We start from the raw sequence: 12569 nt of genomic DNA, 5'->3' as shown, positions 1-12569 counted from the left end.
AGAGAGAGAGAGAGAGAATGTTTGACACATTGAACATATATTAAAGAGTAGATGATTTTTAGCTTATATAAGTAGTGCCTTTCTGACAACCAGAGACACTAAAATGAAATGGGTTGCCCTGTGAAATAGTAAACAGTAAGGTCACTGCAGGTGCTAAGCACTATGTGATTCTCTCTTAAATAGCGTTTTAAAAACAAATATCTTTGCAGTGCCCGGGATTCAAGGCATGGCCTTACCCACTGCTCGGTAAGCACTCTACCACTGAGCTCCACCCTCAGCCTAAAAATATTTTTGAGAAACTTTCTGTGGAAAGAGCCAGGATTGTGTTCAGGCAAGTGTGAATCTTTACTCAAAATTTTACCGGAAGTGAAGATGTTAACTATTATGAAACTGTATCTATTGCTTCTAAAACTTACCTCAGGAAATTCTCCTGGTCTCTGCGGATAAGTGTGTGTTTAGCTGTATTATGTCATAAGAATAATTCATCTCTTTCCTTGTTATAAATTTCATAATACATTTAAATTATGTATTATGAGTAGATGTTTATTTTGAAACCTGAAAGAGAAAAACAAAATGTTTCTCACTTAGATGCACTCAATGATAAAAATTTAGGAGGCTTGAGGACCAAAACCAAGTGTAGCAATGTTAAGGAGTTTCTGAGCTCCTCCCACTGGCCAATACTTTGATCCACGGCCACTTCTCCATCTCGTCACCTGTCCAGCCTTGTAGACTTCTCAAACTTAACTTGATCTATCACCAGCCCATTTCCTAGCCAGCATTTCCTAGCTCAGTAATGGTACTTCGTGAAGATTCCAGATGCAAGTTAGAGCTTGTTCTTGTTTCTTCTCCTTCTCTCACCTTGTGTATTAAACCCACCCTCATATGTGGAGACTTTCTCCTAATGTATTCAAAGCCTGACCACTTCTCTCTACTTTTTTTACTACCCTGAAAGTTGAGCCAGTGGAACTGCTAGGAGACTCCTACATAGGGTGAACACACACACACACACACACACACACACACACACACACAGATGAAGGAAAGGGAAAGAAAGAAAGAAGGGTAGGAGGGAGATGGGGAGGGAGGGAAGAAAAGAAGGAAGGAAGGAAGGAAGGAAGGAAGGAAGGAAGGAAGGAAGGAAGGAAGAAAGAAAGGAGGTTGTAAAGGAAAGAAAGAAGAAACCAGCTTTCACTTCACTTTTTTTAAAGATGAGTAGGTTTATATTTATTTAAAGTAATTTTTTTATTTATATTCTTGTATTTGTTGAATAAAATTGATATTTATTTTTAAAAGAAAAAATAGTAAAAATATTAGAAATGAGACAGAATTTCACTAAACAAAATGATAGAAATTCAGCAATGTTTGCTATATTGCTATATTATTGTCTTCAAATTAATTGTTCAGATTACCAGATATAAGCATCCAAAATTGGTAAAAAAAATTAAAAAGAAGAAAAAATTTGAAGCCTTAACTGTTCCTTTCAAGAGACCAGTAGAAATCAGCAATGCAATTATCTAATCTATCCTGTGTATATACATATATATTTTCCCTTCTTTCTTTCTTTTCTCCTTTACCTCACCCCCATTGTTCCTTCCCTTTGAACAATTCCTTTCCCTTTCACAGTATCTATTGTACCTTTCAGTTTGTTTTTTTTTTCTCTTTCAGGTTCTTACAACAACAAGACAATGTAGTGTTTACATGTGCAACTCAGCATTATTTCACTTAGGAGTATGGTCCCTAGTTACCTCACTTTTTAATTTTATTTATTTAGTTGTGGTACTGGGGATTGAACTGAGGACCTTGTGCTTGCCAGGGAGGCATTTATGCTGTTGCACTATCTCCCTGGCCTGTCACCATCACTTTTCATTCTTTGCCTAAAATAAATCCTGGATAGTTAAGAAAGAAGTCATTAAGAATTTTTTAAAATATGGATGATAGTATAATTGATTGCAAGATAATATTAATTGAATGGTGAAATCTGAGATTTTTCTGCTGAAGTATATTAGAGGTGAAAAATAAAAGTTTCACTTTGATTATGTATGCCTAACAATTCTATGCTTATCATTAAGTATTAAATTATTTATATGAAAACTATAATAAGATGCTAGGCAGGCTTTGAGCAAACATTTAGGATCTGTGTTTCAGAAGGCAGCATTTACAGAACACAGATAGCTCAGGTGGCCACTTTCTTAAGGAAAGCACTCTATGGGTTCAGGTTAGGCATTCTGGTAGGTGTTTCCCACATCCCTTGCTGAACTCTGCATTTTAGTTTTATCTGGCCCAGTTTTTAAAGATACAAAGCCTTCTTGTTTTGCTGGTTCTCTTAGATTTCTAAGATTAATGAAGAAATAAAATTTTAAAGTTGTTGAAATCTAAAGATTATTTATATAGTTTACTTATGCAGCCTTATGATATTTTTAGGATCAAAGATTCCCCATAACACAAAATATTTATGATTACACTATCAATATTATTAAACCACCAGAGGACTTATTATAGAAATTGATATTACAAACAGAAATGTTTGAAGTAACATGGCTTTTGAGACTGCGAAAAGTAGGAGAAACTACAGGCACCTGTTGACGAAAAAGGAGGACAGATGGTTGCATTTTTTTCGAGGATCAACCCCCAGCTGTGCTCATGTCCATCCTCCAGGCTGATCCAAAGTCTATTCATTTCTTTAATGACACACAGAAGAGCTTTCACTTTTTCTTGTTTAACACAGCATTAGCCAAGGCTCTAGTCTGCAGAAGATTTTTTTATAGAAAAGCATGGAGAGAACTAACAATGAGAGTCGATTTAACATCTGTGTATCATGTTTGAGAACAAGAGGCCACAGCAATCTTGTATATTATCAAAGCTGCCATTGGGGGCTGTTATCTGAGTTTCAAAGTTGCAGTATTTGTGCTGTCCTGTTCAGTGATGAATGTCAACTTCCTGCCAAGCCCTGCTGGTAACTCACTCTGTTCTTGCCACAAAGCATTTTGAAATCTGAGTTATATATTTCATAATTTTTTCAAAGCACAAAATGTTCCAGAGCAAAAATGATCTCTGAAAATATGTCTGGAGAGCAATGTTTTTTATTAGTGACTATTAATTTTGCCACATATTGGATATCAATGAATATACTATACTTTGATCATATTCAGCTCCCCTGGGTACTCCCTTTCATTTAATAATAGTTTCCCTTCATCTTTGTTTAAGATTCTGCATGTTAGAGAGAACATTTTGCTTAACATGATTATCTCAAATTCCATCCATTTTCTGCAAAATATATACCACATTTTCTTTATTCATTGGCGCTCAGGCTGGTTCTGTATTTTGGCTTCAGTAAACATGATATGTAGATATCCCTATAGTATGTTAATTCCTCCAGGTACTGTATACACCAACAAGTGGTGTAAATGGGTCAAATGGTAGTCGCACTTTTAGTTTTTTGAGGACACTCTTGTGGCTGTACTAAATCATACTATTTTTTTTTTTAAGTAGGCTCTTCCTATGCAGTTCAGACTGGACTTGAACTTACCATGTAGGCCAGGCTGCCCTTGAACTCACAGCAATCCTCCTGCTTCAACCTCTACCAACTACTGGAATTGCAGTTCATCCAGCTGTATTTTCTATATTCTTGATGAGAGTTGGTCTGGAGAATAAATCTCAGTGTAGCTTTGATGTGTGTTTTCCTAATGGCTAAAGATGTTGAATATTTTTTCATGTACATATTAGCCATTTGAACTTCTTTTGAGAAGTGTCTGGTCAATTCATTTGTCTATTTATGGATTGGGCTATTTAAGTTTTTGGTGTTAAATTTTTTGAGTTATTCCTCTTTTGGAAGTCAGAGCATTATTTTTGACATGGCTGAGGATTTACTTTATTATTGAAGTTCATGAATAGGTTCTCAAAGGTAATAGGTAGCATTTTATTTAGAAATGTAAACAAGCTAAGTACATGATCAATATAATATTTCCCAATAAAAACAAAGAAGTAAGGCCTGACTGGCATTCCATATTTGAGTTAAGAATATGAGTTAGAGCATGATTGAGATCCACACAAAACCATTCATATAGGGCAACATGATTTCACATTGCCCTTGACACATCACTGAAACTTAGTACAAAGAAGCATGACAATCATGTTAACTTTTATATTTACTTTGAAAACATCTATATATGCTTACTCAAATTCTTCTAAAAATATTATAGAATTGTGATTCTCTGATATGCTAACCCTCTTACTCCCATTCAGACTAGTTAAACAATTAATTCCTAAATGCAAATTGCTTTTACTTACCAGTATTCTACACTATATTTATAATAATACAATATTTTGGGGGCCAGGGAGATGGCTCAGTGGAATAAGTGCTTCCCTGGCAAGCACAAAGGCCTGAGTTCAATCCTTGGTTCCAAAAAACAAAACAAAACAAAACAAAAAACAATATTTTATTATACATACTACACTATTAAAATTGTATGGTAGCTGTGAGAGTAGAACACAGCAATGATTATGCAGCATGAGGGAGCAAGGTACCTACTTTATTTTTGAGGTCCTGTAATCATAAGCCCTCTGGGAAGATGGAATGGCCTTTATCATGGATATACCAGGCACATTTCCATGTGGGTCCATTTACTAAGTGGAACAGGAAATGGAGAGAAAATGTGATTTAATTCTAACTCTAGAGGTTGAAGCAGGCAGAGTAAAAATGACCTGGGACGTTTCCACCCTCATCTCATAGGTATGTGTAGTGTCACTTCTGGAGTATCAGCTTTGGGGAGAGAGCAGCATTTGAACTGGTCAGTATGGTACGGTGTCGATTCCATTCTTCAGTTCTTCCTGGCAGATGATAAAAGGACAATGACTACCCCTTTGATTACTTGCTTGAATATATTGCTGCCTTTGTCAAGCTAACAGGAAACTCTTAAACTCATTGAACATTTCTCTTAAATTTAGTTGATCTCTTAAGTTGATCATTTCAAGAATGATTTTTGAGTGGCTTGCTTTTTTCTTCTTCCTTTCTCTCAACGACAGTAGTTGGATGACATAAGATTTAGAATTCGGGTACTTTTTCACCTTTTTATTTGCTTTTATCTCACTTAACTGTGCTTGTAAGATTGAACAAAATGCTGTCTTAGTTGCATAGTATTGATACCAATAAAGGCTCTGTTTGATTGCAGACTATATTTTATTGGTACAGAAGAAGAAATAAGATAACACTGAGAAGTATGTGTGCATTTGATGGCAGCTCTCATGTTCTGTTCTCCTCACAATTACTGTGTTTCCTTATGCAGGAAAGACATGGTGCTTCTTTTTAAGTGCATGGATTTAAATCAGTATCTTCAATGTGCGAGTCAGTCTCCTAGGCACTGAGAATATAAACTGACAGAAAACATTCTTAAACATGGTCTCACTCTCTCAAGTCTGATTTTGTCTTGCCTATTTAGAATAGGCAAAAATTCCTTCCTGGTATAATAAGATTTCAGGTTTTCTCCTTTCATAAGTTCTTTTTTCTAAATTCTGAGGTCAGCTCCTGAGGTTTTTGTCCATATAGAGGCTAAAATGTTGTCACGGTATTTCTGGGCTTTTGTGTCAGATGTGCATTGTGTAGACCCCAGTTTCTTCTAGCATCTGGTCAAACACATTCTACACCTGGCCTTCACCATATGTTAATGTAATTGAAAGCAGATAGAAAACTAATCTGTTGTCTTACTTTTGGGAATTCCACTTATAATGCAAACAGCTATGTATTCTCAGTGTACAAAACTATAATTGGATTTGCGTGAATATCTATTTCTAGTCAGTTTCCACATGGTTGGGAATATAATATACATCACATGCAACTTGGGAACAGAAATAGAAGAATAAAGATTCAGAGAGGGAATGATTACTTTGGTTAAATTGATTAAGTTGATTAAAGAGAACTTCATAGAGGAAACAGCATTATGAACCTTGAAGAGAAGGAAGAGATTCAACAGGTGGAGTAAGTGGAAAAGGTGTCTCAGTTACATGACAAGAGTAGGGAAGATGGAGCAGAAGAATCCAAACAAAGGCAAAGATCTTGAAAAAGGTTGAGTATTTGGAGAATGATATGTAGAAAATAAAGGTCACATGGCAAGATTAATAAAAAGTAACCTAAAAGGCTAGGTTAGGCTACATTTTAACAAAGCTAGAATAGCTACATTTTAGGATGTTGTACAATATACTATTGAATAAAATGCAGTGACATATTGAAGATGTTGTTTTTTAGGGAGAACTTGACAGAGTATGTAAATGATAGATTTTGAACTAGAAATTAAAATGAGATGTAAGTAGGAGGTGTATTTAAAAAAAAAAAAAGAGGAATACCTAGGGCAGTGAAATAGCTCAGTGAACTAAGTGTCTGCTTAGGCAAATGCAGGGACCAGAGTTTGATCCCGCGTACCACGTGCTGGACCAGCCCCACCCTTGGGTGCACTGAGCCAGTGACCAAGTCAGGGCATGGTGGCACAAGCCTGTAATCCCCACACTGGGAAGGCTGGAAACAGGAGGAGCACTATGAGTCTGAGCTAAATGGTGAGACCCTGTACCAAACAGAAATTTTTTTTTTTTTTAAGTAATGCTGGATAGGAATAGGGATTATCTGTAGAGGTTGGAGGAAGAGGTTAAAGAAGCCTGCAGGTTTGAATTCAGAAGGCTGGGGAGTGGCAATATCATTAAAGAAATTTCTAGAAATGAAGTCTTGCAGGAATACCATTTTTACCTACTGCCTCTGAAATGATAATAAGATTTCCATGTACAGTGAAATGGGCTTTGGGAAATGTGACAATTTTGAATGAAGGTGATCATTTGAAACTTGGAGTAGGCAAGATTCCCTGAAAACATGGTGAGCAGAAGAGTACAGGATCAAGGACAGAACTGTGAAGTTCTTAGTTAGGGAAACAGAGGAGAAAATAGAACCACAGAACAGCAGAGATAAACTGTCAGAGTGGATGTCCTTGCCTTGATCCCAGGACTTCTTCCTCAAGTTGGCAGAAAGAATGCATTTGCTAATCATGAAGTATGACATTATCCATAGCTGTAAAGTGAAGAAATTATTCCATTCCTAGATTGCTGAGAGATCTTTGCCATGAAATTCTTAATTTTCTGTGCATTTGAGATTATTGTGTATTCTTCTAAGAACTTTAATGTGATAAATTGCATGCTTGATTTTCTAATATTGAAACTACTCCCCACAGCCATGGCATACATCCTTCTTACATTGATAGGTCTTATTTGGTAAGAAATATTTCTATTTGTATTTTGAAGGAAATCTCCATCTAGATCCTTGAAAGATATCAGCCTGTAATTTCTGTAAACTCTTCTACTGTTCAGCATGCTGGAGTCAAAAAATGAGTTGGAAAGTCCTCTATCATTTTTTATTTTCTGGAAGAATTTGTCAAAAACTGGCATTATCTTTCTTAAATATTTAATAAAGTTCCACTTAAAATCATATTAGTTTAGAATTTTCTTATGGAGAGTTTTTCTTTAGCTTGAGTAGGCTGTGGGACTATTGAGAGTGTCTTACCTTTCAAGGACTTTATTTCTCATCTGAATTCTCTAGTTTTGTCACCACAGTACTCAGATTATTACTTTTTAATGTTTGTACAATCTATGGTAATATATTTATTTTAAAAAATCCTTTAATGTTTGATATTCAGACAGATAGTGAAGTCTCAACTGTAATGTCATGTAACTCGGTAGTGTCCCAAATTTTCTGATCAAGGAGATTATGGGGCCACAGAGGAAAGTGATCAATGATGCAGAGTGTGCCTAAGGAGAGTCACATGGAGAGAAAACATTCTCTCAGGATTTCACAGAGAGCAAATTGGTCTAGCAATGTCCATGACTCATCCACATGGCTGACAATGACAAAGGATCTACAAACTGCAGTATAGAGTTTCAGGATAAATCATGAGGGGATTTGACTGACCTTGTCAGATACAAAAGTTACATTTTTTTGTTTTATAGGTCTTGCTTTATCTTGGTCTTAACCATCCAGCAGAAAAGTATAAACATGAAGTATAAAAAGTAAAGCCATATTAATAAGCTGAGCTGTAAAAGGCTCAAGTCAACAACTTTTGACATTGCCAGGATTATGGAAAACCCACTACTATTATGGACTACTGAACTTTATTGGAATATTTTGCTGAATTCACGCACCTACAATATTTAAATTACAATGGAATACCCTTCTCTGGCAAAATTAAATGGAAAAGGGGGATACAAATGAACAACCATTTTGTATGTGTATGCTCAAAATAGTTAGGATAGACATACAGCTGCATTCTCTTAATTCAATAAATAGAAAGATTCATTCTAATAGTGTCTGTGGACATGATATCATGTCTGCATCTTTTACAGTGAATAACCACTAAGAAAACAATATGCAACGTATTAATTATTGAAACTGTGCTAGTAATTGGCTTTGAAACTGTCTCATTGTTATTTGTTTCTCAATAAAATTATTTTAAAAATAAAAAAAAGTCCTTTAACTTATTTGGTCCAAGGTCTCACTACACAGCTCAGATTCTAGTGATCGTCCTGTCTCAGCCTCCCCGTGCTGGGCTTACAGGCATATGCCACCATGCCCTGTCTCTGTGTCTGGCTCTGCATAGGACTGGCACAGCATGCAGTACCAGGGATCAGACCAGAGTCCTTGCAGGCAGGCACTTAGACCACCAAGCTATCTTCCCAGGCTGGTAATGTCTTTCCATAATTCATTTTGTGTTTACTTTTACCCAGGTTTTTATTTCTTTTTCTTTTCCTACTTTTTTTTTATTGTGTTTTATGATTCCTTAAAGTGAGTATTTCTAGAATAGAGAGGAAGCAGAATAAAAACTCTCATGTATTAAAGAAGAAATGTTTTCAATACAGTCGGAAATGAGATCATAATCTAGGGCTGGGAAATTTGAGCATGTTATATAGAAGGGATTTAGAATATTTACTTTAGGAATGCTCTTTGGAAAACAAGGTGTTACCATGGATTTCCAACTGTTCATAAGTTCCCAGCTCAAGTAAATAATAAAATTGCTTGGATGAGTAAAATATACTATGATCAAAACTGGTGGTGTCTCTCCAAGATAGGTCCTAAAACTTGGAAAAAAATATTATGGAATTATGGTGCTAGTTAGGTAAGTTCCCATTTCAATTTCAGTTTTAGTAAGAACCAGTGACATCTTCCTTCACAGAGTGTCTTAGTCACTTTTCCTATCATCAGGACACAATAATCCAATACTCAAAGCTTAAAGAAGTTGTCATTATTAGATTTTCTTATGGTAGCCATTTTTGCTGGGGCAAGATGATATATCAGTGTAGTTTTTATGTGCCCTTCTCTGGTGGCCAGCGATAATTAGCATTTTTTCATTTATTTACTGGCCATTTGTATTTCTTCTGAGAAGTGTTTATTCATTTTGATTGCCTCGTCTTTGACTGAGGTTTTAATTGAGGGAGTCTAATTTTTTTTGAGTTCTTTATATATTCTTAATGTTAGTCTTGTTAGTCTTCTAGCTGAAATTTCCCCCTATTTTTAGGTTGTTTCCTTGCTGTCTTGGTTGTTTCCTTTGTCCTACAGAAGCTTTTCTTTCAAAGAATACAAAATGGTAAAAAAAAATTAGAAATGGTATGGAATTTCATTAAAACAAGTAATAAGAATTAGACAGTGGTTGTTGTATTGCATAATGTTATTTGATGCAATCCCATTTGTTGATTTTTGGTATTATTTCTTGGGACACTAGGGTTCTAGTCAGAAAGTCCTTGCCTACAACAATGTCTTCAAGATTGTGTCTATTTTGTCTTGCAGCACATTGTTTCTGTTGTTTCAGAAACATTTTTGATATGTATGCTAATTTGTTTCACTTATACAAATAGTTTATCTTGGTTCATTGAAAAGACGGTTTGGTATTACTTTTCTGTTTCTTGTAGGAATTCTTGGGGTTTATGTCTTGCACTCTGGGTAACTTCTTTGAAGATAATGAAATACATGTATTAACTATTTTAATTTTATTATTATTTTGGTATAAAAGTTTATTTTTTCATAAAATAAAAGGTTAAAAAATTTCTACTTCCAAAGTTTAAAAATAAAATTAAATCAAGAGAGGTTTATTTTGGCTCATGCTTTTTAAAAATTTCCAGAGAAAAAGCAACATGGCAGCGGGGAGTGGCAGAGGAAAAGCTACTTACCTCCTGATATCCAGGAAGTAGAGATTCAAGGGAGAAGCTAGGAGGAGACACTCTCCCCTTGGCCATGCCCCCAGGGACTTGTACCTTTGGATACAGGCCCCACCCCAACAGCAGGGCAGTTACTGTGCCCCCATAAGCCCCTTCTATAAGCTACTCTGAGGAAAACAAAAGGGTTTGGGGGAACATCTAGCTATAAACAGTAACACTGCTGTTATGGGTCTCAGCTGCTTTTAGATAGCACATCTTTCTAGGAGTCTAGGGCTTTGGAATAATTCACAGCTATCTTTTCTGAGTCTGAGGTATTCACTGGTTTACAAAGAGTAGAGGAGCCCAAGGGTCTTCAGCAGCCGTTGGATGAAGCTTCTCCCATAGTCTCAGAGCTCAGTTGTCTGGAGAGCTAGGACAAGGTGGAGTAATTGGAAGGAAATGATGTTCTTGAGTGGAAATAGAATGAATGGAAAGTTGGCAAGCAAAGAGGATGCTTTATGGAATGCATGGTTTTGGAAACTTACTGTCATAATTATTCTCTCTTTGAACTGATTACAATTTATATGGAACTCTTTTTGTTTGCAAAACTATGATTGCATGAATAATGTAATGAAATATGAGTTCAGTGTACGGGCTCAGTTAATTGATCTAAGTCTCATTTTTGTCTGTAGGCATTATTTCATTTACGTGCCAAAAATCTATGTGATGAAAAATGGGAAAGTAACAGTATCGTGGGAGTTTTGCATTTAAATTGTCTTCCCAATAATCACCTGGTTTTTAGTATAAAATTTTTCTCAAATCTTAACTTTTACTACAGAAAATAACATTTTATGTATAAAAAACTGACCTAGCTAGTTGCTAAGGGCAGAAAAAATAAAACAAAAATAAATGGACCCATCTCATTCCACCATTGATCACTACATTGTAGAATAAGGAAAAGTAAAGATTCTGGGACCAGACTTTGGGTTGACTGTTGCCTTTACAGTTTAGCAGTTATGTAGCCCTGCACATGTTGCTTCAGGATCTACATCTGCAAAAGGTAAAATAATTGATCTCATAGATTTGATATAAAAATTAAATCAATTAGCACATGTAACAAGGCCTGGTACATAGTACATACTCATAAGTTGCCATTACTGTCACTAGGGTGAAAAAATGACACACTCCCAGCAATTTGGGGCTGTCACATATTAAGTCATATATAGGCTGTGGATGTCAACATTTATACACATTCCATAATTATATTAAAATTAAATTTTATTCCTAAATTAAAATTTAGGAATAAAAATGTCAAACATCATCCATTTGAGTTTCATAATTTAAACATTTTCTCAAACATAGAAATCAATTTTCCAAATACAATTTTAACATCAGAGAAGGTAATTATAATTGTTTCTTGACATGTACATTTAAAAAATTTTAATATTTTCAAAAATAAAACATCACTAGGTCCTTAAAAAGTATAATTGAGACAACTTTCTTTTTTTGGTGCTGGGAATCAAACTCAGGACCTTGTGCTTGCTAGGCAGGCCCTTGTGCCACTGTATCCCCAGCCCCAGTTAAGGCAAAGTTTTTGTCTTTTATAAGTGATAAAAATCAGCAGCATCATGTTTCTAACTCCCCACACAGTAAGCTGACAATGAAAGGCAGAGTGAAATATTTTTGGGGAAATCCAAATTATATTTCCAATAAAATAATAAATGGAAAACATAGAACTGACTATATTATTTCATTTATTCATCTTTTCAAGTCTATGAAATATATATATATATATATATATATATATATTCCCTTATTGTATTAAAACTAAAGCTCTCACAGCTTGACTTTGACTGTGAAGTTACTGTTTAGGAAGTTAGATCCTTGCTGTTGAGCTTCAAAGCCTATTCTCTCTCCTCTGTGCCTCCCAGAAGTGATGGACACCACAGGAGAAATTTAGTACAAAACTTAAGGTTGATCCACAAAAACAAAGCTTTTCAAGATTTTCAATATTTTATAATTCAGCTCTCCGTATTTCACTATAATCAGTTTATTTTTTTATTCATTAATGCTTCACCTGAAACAATCTGTACAGTCCCCTGTGGATCTTTGTGTTTATGGATGGTGAAAGCCTAATAACAGGGCCGGTGAGATAGCTCAGTGGACTAAGCGCCTGCTTAGGCAAGCACAGGGACCAGGGTTCAATCCCCAACACTACAGGCTGTGCTAGCCCCACACCTGGGTGCGCTGAGTGGGCCACTGAGTCTGGGCATGATGACGCATGCCTGTAATCCAGGGAAGCTGAAAACGGGAGGGTCGACTACGAGTCCCAGCAGTGTAGTGAGACCCTGTACCAAATACATAAATGAAACAAAACAGCCTAATGACAGAAGGTGCTACTTGGTTTTTCTGCT

The 12569-nt window shown here is 35.7% G+C and overlaps 1 protein-coding gene across 1 annotated transcript in view; it reads left to right on the top strand.

Moving 5' to 3' along the window:
- The window catches only part of Moxd1 (monooxygenase DBH like 1), an 88016-nt gene that overhangs the window by 8848 nt on the left and 66599 nt on the right, over positions 1–12569 (top strand). The window lies entirely within an intron of this gene.

The sequence above is a fragment of the Octodon degus genome, unplaced genomic scaffold (genome assembly GCF_000260255.1).
Source record: "Octodon degus isolate 3935 unplaced genomic scaffold, OctDeg1.0 scaffold00034, whole genome shotgun sequence".
NCBI lineage: Eukaryota > Metazoa > Chordata > Mammalia > Rodentia > Octodontidae > Octodon > Octodon degus.
The sequence above is the reverse complement of the archived record's forward strand: the minus strand, read 5'-3'. Positions and strand labels throughout refer to the sequence as shown.